Below are 13,282 nucleotides of genomic sequence, written 5' to 3'. Positions count from 1 at the left end.
GCGTGAGGGGCGGGGCCGGCCGCGTTCCCCCGCCTCCCGCCGCCGCCGTGATTGGCCCGGCCCGCCCCTCGCCCCGGCGCCCAGGCCGCCTCCCTCCCCGGCTAAAGCGGGCAGTAGGTGAGGGGAAGGCGGCCAGACGGGAGCATGGTCGCGGCTCCGCAGCAGCCTCCGCCGCCGCCGCCGCGCCGCGCCCCCCTGCCCGGCCTCCAGCGCGGCTCCCGGCGCCCGCAGCCGCGCGGGGCTCTGCGTTAGCGGCGGAGGCTGCGATGCACAAGCCGCCGCCGTCGCCCGCCGCCGCCGCCGCGCATCCTCCCGCCGCCTGAGGACGCGGCCGCGCACCCGCGCTGCCGGCCCAGGGCCCGCCTTGCGCCCCCGCGGAGGGAGGTAAGCGGCGCGGCGGCGGCTGCCGCTGCGCGCCCGCGGAGCTCCCCGCCGCCGCCGCCGGCCGTGCCGGGCATCGCCGGGCTGGCGGCTGCCCTGCGCCTGCGCTCGCTGCCCGCATTAAAAACTTCCTGCGTGCCTCCTGCTGCCTGGGGGGTGCTGTGCGCGGAGCCGGCGGGGGATCAGAACGTTATTGTGATGGTTGTTTTTTGGGTTTGGTTGGTTGGTTTTTTTTTTAACCCCCCCCTCCCAGGATTTTTTTTTTTTTTTTTTTTTCTCCAGCTTAGCGTCCGGGTGCCCACCCCCGCCGCGCAGCCACAACTTCAGGCGCTCGCCCGCGCCGCGGCGGGGAGCGGGGTCGGCCGCGCCATAACCCCCCCCCAGACACACACCCCGACCCCCCGGGGGGGGGGCAGCGGCTCTGTCCCCGTGAACCCCCACCCCTCCCGGGGGCGCCTGTCCCGCTGCATCCCCCCCTGCCCACCCCCGGGCCCCCACCCGGAGCCGCCCCCCGAAACTGCCGGGGAAGGGATCGGCGCGCAGCCCGGCGGGCAGCCTCTCTCCCTCCCTTCCCAAATGCTTCTGCCGGCCCCGCCGTCTCCCTGTGCCTGGAATACGTTTCCATCCCCCCCCCCCCCCCTTTTCCTCCCGCTCCCCACGCGTGATGTGTGCGAGGAACTTCTCGGCACGATATTGCTCGAATATACGTATTTGCTTTAAAAAAAAGCACTTCGTACGCGTTTCCCACGCCGTGCCTTGCCACGCCGTAAGACGGTCCTCGCCGGTGTGAGGGTTTGTTTGGCTGCTGGGGTTTTCTGTTGATGTGTTTGGTTTCTGTTTGTTTGTTTTCTTTGTTTTTTTTTGTTCGGGGGGGGGGTGTTTTCTTTTAACTTATCTTTGAGCCGAAGTGCTGTCTGGCGCCGTTAGGAGCACAGAGGCGCATCCCCTGGGTACCTGTTTTCGGAAGGTCTCGCTTAGGATGGGGAGGGAAAAGCTACTTTTTGTGGTGACATTGAGTGGATGTGACTAGCTGTCCTTGCCGTGCGAGAATGCAGGTCTGTGGTCCCCGGGATTTTGGGTTCAGGTTCCTTTGCCTCCCCGGAGGGTGGAGAAAGGTCTGGAGGACGGGAGTTCTGGGGATGGATGGTGGTGTTTTTCAGACACTTCATAAATAGTGTGTGCTCATAGTCACCAAGATTTCTTTTCTTTTTTTTTTCCCCCCTTCTCTGGCTTCATTTATTAAACTGAAAATATTCCTAGAGCGCTGGAGACAAATCTCTCTCCCCACCACCACCAAAAATTATGGAGCCCTGGCCATGTAGTTGCCTGTTTATCTTTTGTTTATTGTATATGAAAACTCTTTTGAAAAAAAAAAAAGCCTTCTGGTAACTAGATTGAGGGGGATTTAATCACTTTTCCATCAATGAAGGAAAAAGACATGCATGTTTGCTGCAGGCTTATTATTTCTTTTAACGGAAGGTTATATGGAGCATATTGCTGAGAAATGAAGAAACTTTCTTTTTCCTGATATTCTTTAAAACAACTGAGCAAGTGTGTGTGTGTGTGTACATGTAGGCACGTGTGAGTCTCTTGCACCGATTTAAACGTGTTCATCGGGCTATCCTTTTGAGGTCAGTTTTGAGGTACTTAAAAACCAACTACTGTAGCTTTAAGGTGACTGCAGAGAACAGTGTTACTGTCTCTTATAATTAGCAATCTGCTGAAACTTTAAATCCTCCTTGATAGATGTGATGATCTGTGTAAGAGAAGGAATAGTATTCCAGCAAGCTTTGCTCTTTTTATTGTTTTTTGCCTCCAAAACAAAGCAACAGTGTGTCTTTTCTTTTTATTATTGTTGTATTCTGATTTAAACTGCTAATGGCTTTATCTTTATTTTTCCCCATGTGGAGAAAAATAAAGTACAGCCATATTTTACACTGACATTTATCTGCGTCAAACTTTAGTTATGCTCAGGAGGTTGTTTAATCTTCTCTGAATAATGTACGGGGGGGGGGTTGTTTTGGGTTTTGGTTTTTTTTTTGTTCTTATAACCTGTCCTCATTGCGTGTATTTATGGAAGTTGTCTTCAATTTAAGATGAAATATGGGACATATGCAAATAATTTAGTGACCTGTCCAGACTAAGACTTAGCCAGCATATGTAAACTACGTCTTTCATTGCCTTGTTTCATGCAGATATCTTTGCCCATAACATCTGTTTTGATATTTCCTAATAGAAACTGAATAATGCCTGTGGTATTTTAATTGAAAATTAAAGTTCGGGGTTTGAGTTACTATCTCTTCCAAAATACGAGAGTATCGTTGTGATTTATTTCAAAGCTGAAAAACATCCAGTCATACCAAGTAGTCTTCTTGCAAGTAATGACCAGTAACACTTAATTCGGATGAATTTTTGTTCATGTTCATTTAGCTTCCTGTAGAGGGTCTTAAATGAACTCTGAAATACATACTGGGTTGTCGGTCTCAAACTGCCTGGCTATCCTGTATTTATTGTCTCCGGTAGCTTATGAAATGTGTGCACAGTATGTCAACCTTTCCCTTAACAACAAAACCTATGAGCAAATGTTCAGTGTGAATTATATTACTGAAATAAAATATTCTATAGTTGTCATGGTTACAAATAGAGGCAGGGTTACTGGTTTTCATCTGCATGCTGGGGAGGGGGAATCTAGTTTTGTCACTTTTTAATTACATTTCTAATGAGTGATGGTCATACTTCAAGTACCCAATATATTAGATACATGGCATAGTGAATTAGATTTTTGTCGAAGTCTTGCTGAAACAAAACAAGAAGTGGTGGTGTGCAGGAGCAAATCCTTTCTTGCTCATTTGTTTTTTCGAAGCAGAAATCTTGAGAGAAAAAAGTAACCACCTCTGTTTTGTCTCTTCTTCTAGATTAGCAAGCTGCCAGGGTTGCTGCTCTTCTTCAAACAATAATAAAAAGTATATATTGTGTATGTCGACTGGAAATCCTCTCAATGAAGGGAGGGGAAGACACAGATCTAGAAATTAGATATGATTTTTGGGTTTACTGTGTACCATATCTCGTGCTATTGCTTCTAGTGCCTGTTTGTGAGAAGAATTCATTATCCCCAGGTTTTCGGTGCTCATCTAGCTAGCGATATTGCTTTGCTCCCATGCATCGTCCTTCTCCCAGGTTGTGATCTGTTGTTTCCCTTGATGGCGCTCCAGTTTGGCACTGTGCTGATGACCACCAGAATCGGGGCCTTAACTATTTGCAGTTCTTGGCGCTTGTCCCAATGCTGTTTCTCTGCTTCTCTGTGCTCATCTGCAATTCAGTCTTGTCCATGCCTACTTGTTTTCCTGACCTTCTAACTTAGTTCTGAAAACCAATGGACCCAGTTCTTCTGAAGCACAGGAAAAAAAAAAAAACCAAACCCAAAAACAAGAGGAGGGGAAATGAATATATATATATATTTTTTGTTTGTTTGTTTTCTTTCCTCTGTGTAGAGCCTCTGTGCTGTGGCGGAAACTCTCACACAGCTTTGCAGGGGGGGAAAAGTACCCCTGGATCTGTAAATGGAGAGAGAATTTCCAGTCTGTCCTCTCTTGCTCAACTCCCATCCCTTCCATTATAGCCCTGTTGTGGGATTTATTATTTTAATCTTCAAACTAATCTGGAGGGGGTTTTGTTGCACTCTTAAGTTGTGGGGTCACTTTAATATTTTTGTTAATTTTTTTTAGCATCCCTTCTTTAACTTTAGGCTGAGCGTAGCATTACTCAGGTTCTTGCAGTGACTTGTCCACTAACTACACTGATGCACTTGGATTTACTGCCATAGGCTATGGACCCAGGGAGCCCAGGCACCTGAAGGCCTGATCCTGAAGCTGCTCTGTTTGCAGAGCATCAACTTCATAGTGCACCACAGAGGTCTACATCGTTTTCAGATCATTAGTTCTTTGTGCTGTAATCGAGGCTTTTAGCTAGCTAAAATCTCTGCGTGGGTTAGTGACTTATTTGGTCCTTCAGCTTTTTTTTTCCTTCCAGATCTTCCATTTTGCAATATTTGGCCTCGCAGTGTGCTGCTTCAGTAACCTTAAATATGACACAGTATGATTAGATATTGTGATTTATTTGTGTATCTAATCACTTTCTTAATGTACTCATCTCTTCACAGAAGAAATACTGTATAAATACATATAACCTAAAGCCCACAAACATACAAATTATATAATGTTGCCTTGAATTTACTTGTGGCTACTTGAAATTATTGTATTAACCCTTTGCCACATTTTTTAAATTTCCCTTCTGGTTTTCCGTTAGCTTACCCACTGTGGGGAAGGGTTTTAGCATTCCTCTATTAGGGGATTATTAGTTAACTCTTTTATAAAGTTACTTGTAGGAAGGTGGAGCTCCTATGCAAAGGCTGAAGACTGTCTTCTCGGAAAGTAACCTGCCAACAGCAACTGGGAGTGCGAGGCTGTAGGAAACGTAAACAGCTTTGACATGCTTCTGTCACTTCTATGTTTCCTTTGTTACCAGAAGTACAAAGAACTCTTCCTCAGCTATAAAGAAAGAGATTAAAAGGAAATAGATTAGAAATCTCTCATGGGAACGCCTTTCTGTCAGATTTTTAAAAGTCAGTGTACTTCACAGGGTGTGAATATGCGCCGTTTACCTGTTAAACCAGAACCGAACAGACCTGTTACGAGAGATGCCCCGAGAAGCCTTCCTGGTGCTGTTGTTATGCAGCCGGTTACCTCTGTGCTGCCTTGACCATCTGATAAATGACAGTAACTGAATTCCTAGTCACACTCTTCCATAAATAATTTTATGTTGTAGATTAGAATATCTGGAACATGAGACCGTTTTCCTTAATTTGTATGTGCTGCTTTTTTTTCACCTGTGATGCTTAGGTCAAGGTTTTCAAATATCCTCAACTTGGATTTTTGCCATAATTGGCATTAACATCAGAAAAACATGTAGTTTTTTGGTAGTCTTAAACTACAGGTAATTTATAGTGCTGGCTTGCAATAGTAATCCTGATTCACTGAAGTTGTCTGCTTGAACTACAGACAAAGACAGATTTATTTTAAAATGAATTGGACATTCCTTTTGTAGTGTTTTGTGGTTTTTTTATTTGTTTGTTTTTTAATTCCTGGCCATCCATTACGATATGCTATATGAAGTGATATTAAGTACTAGGACTTCTGTTCAGGTTTGGTTTACTGGAAGATGTGAATGTACAGTTCTTGGGTTTTTCTCCAGTTGTAGGACTAAACTCTGCATAAATACAGGTAAGATGCAATTTGATTGAGAAAACCAGGTTATTTCTAGGGGTGTGTATTGGAAATCATTCAGTGCAGCAGTTTGGAAGAAAATCTGCCACTGATACAATTCCTCTGCAGAGTTGCTGTTAACTAAAAACTGTCAGGTGTGCACATGGTAGGAGTGTGTTTTTTGGTCTGTCAATGTAGTTGAGAGATGCTGTGAGGAATTGCTCAAGTTCATACAGAGGTATCTGAGGCAGTAACAGTGTCCTGTAGCAGGTCTCAAACTCAAGATGTGCCTAATTTGTTGAGCTGGACTTTATTCGTACATATCTTGATATTTGTGAACCTTGAGAGACTCATTAGTCTTTACTCTTTGTTATTTTTTTAAAGTAACAACAAACCCCGCCCCCCACCCCAAAACCATAGTCTGCATGACAATGTAGACAGTAGAAATCCTGGATTTAAAGTGTGATTTAAGAGCTTTTGCTTCAGACAATTCTTAAAGTCCATGCTGATGAGTAATTAATATTTAAATCAGATAATTCTGCTCTGAGATATGCTTTGTCAGACCTTGTTGTAGGATTTTGTGTTTTGGTCTGCAAAAGCAATGCTGGTGGATTTGCAGATCGCAGCATGCTGTAACTACTCAAAGAAAAGTTTCTTTTCTCAGTCTGAGGCTTAAACATGCTGTTTCCCTTAATTAGAGGGAGAAGAATTTAAATGCTGTTAGTTTTTCCAGCCACAGGTAAACCCCAGATCAAAAGAAGAGAGGTGAAAGAGTTCAGGAAGTTCATCATAATAATCATGTGACATGGAGTAATTTTAGAGTGGATGCAGCTGTGTTTACCTGTGCTTTGAAATATGTGTTGCAAATTTTGGTTGACTTGTAGCTTGTTGAACACCTGAATTCATTAAATTATCCCTAACATATTGTATACTTCAAAAAATTCATTTTTAACTTTCTCTTGATTTTTATTGTCTCTTGCTTGCCAAGAGTGGAACAATGCCAAATTGGAACTCTTCATATTACAAAATGTTGTCAGGTATATAAATATCTGGAAAATACTTTTGAAACTACATTAAATGCTACAGAATAACTACATTTAAGGAATATCTTTTGGAGCTTACTCCTTATCCCTTCATAAAGTTTGGGAAGTGGGGGGAAGAAGTTGCTAATTATGTATCAAATTTATTTTACGTTTTGGAATGAGGGGCAGAGCATAAAAATACATGTGTATGTAAAATGTATAAACTAATTTAAACTGTATCAACCTATACACTATGAAACCACTCCTTGATCGTGCCTATATTCTTAAGTATATTCGTAATATATTGGTTGCAGGATGGGTCAGTAGAGCTGTTGAGCATGATGCTGTTTCTTGCAGTATGAAGGCTAGGAGCTCTGATGGCAGTGCGAGTTGGTTCTTCTGGTTTGGTCCCATCCCCCTGCCCTTCTGCCTTTTTTTAAATGGCTTGTTTTAGCCTCCAACACATTTTACTATAAGGAATATCTCAGGACTCTGTGAATGACAGAAGGAAAAAGGGTAGAAGAAACTCTTTTCTCTAAAATCGTACAGGTGATAGTAGTCCCTGGAATAGGTAGAGATTTCTAGAAGGCAGAAATAAGTAGCTGCTTGATTATATGACACCGGTTATATTTTAAGGGTTCTCTTTAAGAAATGGGAGATTCATGTGAGTAACAGCTCCAAAGATGCAACTTTTTTTTCTTCCTCATCCTCCTTCCTCACTTGGGGATAGGAGTAGATACCACAAAGCTTATCCACATGTTCTCCATCATGATTGTGGACAGCTCTGCTTTCCACCCCAAACAGTGGGTTCCCTCCGCAATTTCACAAACAGCTTGATAGATTACATCTGAAAAGCCTAGATACTACCACGGATGCTTTGTAGTCTATGCTATTCGGAGTAGAGAAATACCAGATACAGTAAGAGTATTGTGTGGTGAGAGGTTATGAAAAATGCTGTACCTTGCCTCTTTAGGAGAGGGGTGAAAAAAATGTGTGGTTAACACTTTCAGGTCATCTCTGACAGATTTGCTAATAAAATGCAAGGCAAAATGTTAAATATACTGCACTGCCCTCTTTATTATGCTATTTTTGGCTGATCATATGAGGGAAGTATATATTATTTAAACAAAACTCACTGTTCTGAGTGTCTTCTCTTCCTTCTCTCCCCCACATTATTTCACATTTCTAAACCTTGAGCATACCAATCAATATACCATTAAGAGGGGAATTAACTTGGGAGAAGCTTGCATGTATTTGCATGTAGTAGCTTATTTCCTGGTCTGTGGCATTGTGTTGCCTTTCCCCCATGTCATCTTTTTCTTTTTTTGAAGAACACTCCAAATATTTGTGCAATTACTTCTAATAGCGAGGTTTGCCGTGCCCCATCTTAATTCTGTTAATATGAATTGCTGGTACAGCCTACTGCAATGCCCTCCTTGCAGGCAACATCAGTCAAATGTTTGTAGCTACCTTTTTGCTTCTGTTTTACAATAGCTGGACATCAAGGTATTATGCTTCAGATCAAATGTTTCTCTTGGTTACACATATGTGGTTAACAGAAATCGATGTTGCATAGGCATAAATGAAAGTTGGATTTGATCTTTTGCAAGTTAACTCTTATCCCATTTATACTGATGCTAGTCTGGATTTTCTGCAGGGTGGATTGAATGCCCAGCCTCAAATTCAGAAGTTGTGAGGCTTTGGCTGTCTGTGCCAACATTTTATTCCTTGTGGTCTCTGTACAAAGTCAAGGTAAAAACTACCCTCTTGCTTTCTGAAATCTGAGCCTTGAGACTGCAAACAAATGTAATGAGATTTGATTAAAAGCTGCCTATAGCACATAGAAGCGTGGGATGTGGCTGCGTGGGACCTTCTGGGGAACCTCTCAGTTGATCTTGATGTGTGAATTGTCACGAGCTGCTGAACTGGGGACCAAATCCTGATCTAGTTAACACCTGTGGAGCTGACATGTTCCAATATGTATCTGATGCTGCGCAATGCTTCTGTACCCTGAGGAACAAATCACTTGTGAAATTCAACTGTGAAGGTCTTAAGGCCAAAGAAAGAGTCTGCAAATCTCAGTAGATGACAGCAACTGCAAAAGAGGGGGTGGCTGGTTGAGGACTAGGCATATTTTCTGGTCTGTGGTTTGTGTGGTCCAGGTGCTTCAATACCTTTTTTTCTTCTTTCCCCTTACAGTTCTGTATTGTATAAAATGGGCCAAATTTGTCCTTGGCCCAAATCTACAGAGTTAAATGAAGTTACATTTGGTACCCTGAAAATACTAGATAAACGTTCTGCCTGTTCTTTGGGGATTTGATAATCTTAAAGTAAAGCCTATTTTCTAGTACATTTTTCTTTTTGGAAGAGAAGTGTGTAATTTTATGATTAAACTTCTGGGCAGTTATAGTTCTGCAACATCACAACCTTATCTCTCTGTGAACTAAATGGCAATGGGAAGTTGTGGCCGATATTTGAGTTGTTATTTATAGGAGGAAAAAATAGAGCATAGAAATGGTATAGGAATTAAGGAAACAAAAAGGCTTGCCTGAAGTCTCTAAAATACAGGACTAACTTTAAAAGTGGTACTCGGATACAGAAATGCAGCCAAAGATGAAGACAATTGTGGTTCACTTGCTGCCATAATACTCTTTATTTTGGTTTGTTTGTTTTTCCTCTGTCTCGGATAGAAATTTTGAAAGCCCATTTGTGTGTGTAGGGAGAGGATGCTCTTGCTAAACAGAAATTGCAGCAAGGTTTCCTTAAACTTGCTGTTTCAATATCACACTTGAACAGTTCACAGCAGCATCCTTCAAGCCGTCTAAAAAACTGTTCTTAGACAAATCTTGTGGTTGCAACAGCTAAGTTATTGAAGTATTGTATTTCAAGAATAATACAAGTAAACCAAAAAAACCCCAACCCCCTGTGCTGTGTTGGCTTCTTTATTCAAAGAACTTCATGCAGCTGCAGTGCTCTGATGGCAGAGTTAAGGTGGTCTGGGCTGGAGATCAAGAATGACACCCAGTTGGGTCAGGTTGAGAAGCTTAAACTCCAATTTATGATGGAAATGCAGGTGCAGCTTGAGCCCAGGCATCTACTGCTTGAGGTGATGGTTAATCAGGGCATTAGGTACCTCTGTACTTTTCATCAGGAGAAGCCAGTGGGCTGGTCAGACTTATGCTGCATGTAATCTGAGTGGAAGTCCTGGTTAACCATTTCCTTCCTCCTATTTTCAGGCTACACTATTTATCATGCAGTTATTCATCTTTAGGAAAACATGAACAGGCTCAGATTTCCTCAAGGTACTTACTAAAATGACATTGCATATGGCAGCAGATTATAAGTCCTCCCGTGTCTAAATATTATCTTGTAAGATTAGAACATACCAGTTCTTGGTTTTGAGTAGACCTGTAGCCTCTTGAATTTTACTATAGCCATTTCTAAGTTTGCTTAAGAGGATGGTTTTACTCTAAAAACAAAAAGTACAAAAACCTTATTTTCATATAAAGATTGTGAATTTAACAACAATCAGAACTGTACAGCCTTGGGCCATCTTCTTGATTAGAAAATTGAAAGATACAAAAAAAAACCCCCAAAGAAGAGTGGTTTGTTTTTTTTCTCTATGCTTGTCAGGCATGGTAGCATGAATTTTATTTTTATATATTATAAATATTTTATATTTGTTTTAAGGGGGCAGGAAGTGTGTGTGTGTGGGAAGTAGTGTAACTTATACCTGTAATTGCTACTGTAACAGCAAAGCTGCTTTTGAGAAAAGACTAACCATCAGGATAAGACCCAAGAAATGTCAGTACTTATCTTACCTAGATAATGTGTTACTTTCAATTTTAGGCCAAAACTTAGGAGCACGAGCATTGTGTGTATAACTATTACATGCACAAATACACCATTTAATCTTGGCTTGCTGTATCTAATAAGAGAAATATGTTTCACTGTAGCTGCAATCAACATAATGTCCAGAGATGCTTGCAAAAGAATGGTGATTGTGAAGTGGTGATAGAGCTTATGCAGTACTACACGAAGTGACAGCATTGCTCTGTGAAACCCTTAGCCTCTGTCCTCAGAGCAAATTGTAAATGTAACTCTGAATCTCTGGGTGGGCTGTTGGCAAAGAGGAATAAACAGAGAGGGATCTTTGAATTGTAAGCTAAAAGTTTCTGATCCTTGAGCTGAAAAACATCTGTTAGCCAAGCCCGGAGCAGGCTTACCAATTGGTATGTGACCTGGCTGCCACTAGAGAGGGACGGAGCTCTATATAGAGCAGGGGTGCATTACTTGTATAAAGGGCAGATTTCAAATAAATGAGGGGGTTTTGACAGTTTTTTGTTTTTCTTTCTGAGGGTAGAAAAGGAGAGGGTGAATGTTAAATCACACCGTTGTTTATACCCAAGAAAAACTTCACAAGCAAAGTTTTGTTGCCCAGAAACATCTTTAAAAAGACAGAAATGCTTCACATTCCACGTATAGATCAAACTCTCAAATATTCTTAGCATAAAGGAACAATTAACTGCAAATTGTATTGTGGAAGTTGGAAACAAATTTCTAACCATCCGGGTGAATAGAGAAAGTGCCATATCCCATATGAAATAGAAGCACAAAGGCTTCCCAGGGAACTCAGGAAAGCAGTGGAGTTCTTCCATTTTCCTTCATGTGGTGTGAGTGTTTTATTCTGCTTATCTTTATTTAGCTGCAAATCTGAAGTTTCTCTATTGCACAAAAAAAAAAAAATCCCTAGACTCTATGGGGGGTCAACTTCAATTCTGTGTCTAACTGCAGCTTCTTTTGGCCACGTTAGGACCAGGCTTGTGTAGTCTGGTCTGCCTGGTGGCTCTCCTTTTCTGGTTTGGCTGTGTTGTCAAAGCAGTCTATTTTACATACATATATTGTTGAAGTAGCTGCACAGGCACTCTGCCCCCAAGTTGCTGAATTACCTCTTCTGTCACTGTGTCTTAAGCCTTCAGTTCTCTTTTTTAGATTTATCTTGTTTCAGATTAATGAAAGCACCACCCACAATTATTGAGCTTCTTTAGGATGAAACACATCCTGTTAACCTCAGCTTATTTTTGAGGGGTTTCTCTATCCTTGCCTTTTCTGTTTAGGCAGTAAACTCTTATGGGACAAGGGCTGTTATTTTTTTGCTTGTACAGTGAGGTCGTCCTTCCTAGCTGCGCCTTGTGCTCTAGCAGGACAAAAATGATTCATAAGCTCTGAAAATACCGCTCTTAACCCCTCCTTTCTACATTTTGGTCTAGAAAGATTCTGTTATGCTGAGGCAAAGCAAAATTTAATGCCACTTTCCTTTCTCTTTCTCTTAATTACTTATTTTTGAGGAGGAAAAAGTATCCTAAAGAAGTAAAATGAACATTAAAGTAACTTTAGGAATCATGGCATGCTTTAATAGGATTTTTTTTTAACTTATAGCTCATTCTAGTTCAGAGATACTTAGCAGTAAAGCATGGGCTTGCTAGTCAGGGGTGTATCTGTTTCTTCTGGAAAGCAAGTATGTGCTTTGTCTCACTACATTAAAAATAGCAATCCGAAGAATATATTGAAGGCTCTGAACTATTTAGGAGGTGGTTGTTGCTGTAAAGGTCCACAGTCACGCCCACCAGAGGGCATTTTATCACCAATTTCTTGGGGAGAAAGTTTTTTCTTAAGTCACGAATAAAGTAGTAAATATTGGATGGAAAAGCAGTATATGAAACATTGTACGGATAGCTTTTTTGTTTATGTATAAATACATATGCTTATTTCCTGGCTGTATTTATATGTAAATAAGTAATGATGTCAGCTTGAATGGTTGGATTTCCCCTCTGCTTCCTAAATACTTTCTAATTTTACTTAGGGATAATCTGGACGAAAAGGAATTCTTTAAAGCTCTTCCACAGCTGATATAGCCATTGGTTACCAGGAAACCGGCCTCCCCACCAAACAAGCGCAGCAGATACTCTGGATGATTGCAGTGTACCTCTACTCCCCCCTTTCCAGGGCACTCTGAAGCAGAGGCTGCTGTTCAGGAGCCCTACTCATTTAGGAGGCTGGAATTTGCAAATATACTTAACAGCAAAGCCCCTGAATCCTAAGGAAACTCTTGGCAGCTGGGGAAGCGTACATCTGCCAGATGGACCTGATGTCTTGCATTTGGCAGCAGTTAATGCTAAGGCATGATATGCAAAACCCAAGAATGACAGCTAGGAAATGAATTTTTATTTTAAAAACTGTATTTTGGTTTGGTTTTGTTTTTTCTGTTCTCCCATCCGTCTTCCAATATGAAATAAAGCCTCTTCAGGAAGGGGAAAAAAAAATCCCCTTCTGAAAATACCTTCTCTCACCCCTTCTCAGGGTGCTTCCTTGTAAACTTGACATCTGTGCTGAAGGTTGGGCTGCCCCAGTTCAGATGTGTGACCTCCATGAGCCTGGTACAGCACACATAATGTGATTAATTCCCTTCAGTTCCCTGTGGACAAATATATTCACTCCACCAGAGCCCCCATGACTTGTTTGCAGTCTCAGCAGAGGCCTGGGGTCATATGAGACCAAACTGCAAACCTGGGCAGTGATCTGAACAGCCTGTGCCGTGACATGTAGGCAGAGCAGTGG

General features: G+C 42.1%; 1 protein-coding gene across 6 annotated transcripts in view; it reads left to right on the top strand.

Moving 5' to 3' along the window:
* The first annotated feature begins 122 nt into the window (after nucleotides 1–122).
* The window catches only part of KLHL29 (kelch like family member 29), a 413,313-nt gene continuing 400,153 nt past the window's right edge, over nucleotides 123–13,282 (top strand). For all 6 annotated transcript variants that reach the window (XM_069805696.1, XM_069805702.1, XM_069805698.1 and 3 more), the window contains exon 1: nucleotides 123–384. The gene's annotated coding sequence lies outside the window, so the exon portion shown is untranslated. The remainder of the gene's footprint in view (nucleotides 385–13,282) is intronic.

This window comes from Haliaeetus albicilla, chromosome 18, assembly GCF_947461875.1.
Source record: "Haliaeetus albicilla chromosome 18, bHalAlb1.1, whole genome shotgun sequence".
Taxonomy (NCBI): domain Eukaryota; kingdom Metazoa; phylum Chordata; class Aves; order Accipitriformes; family Accipitridae; genus Haliaeetus; species Haliaeetus albicilla.
Note: the sequence above shows the minus strand (reverse complement) of the source record. Positions and strands in the feature narration are given on the sequence as shown.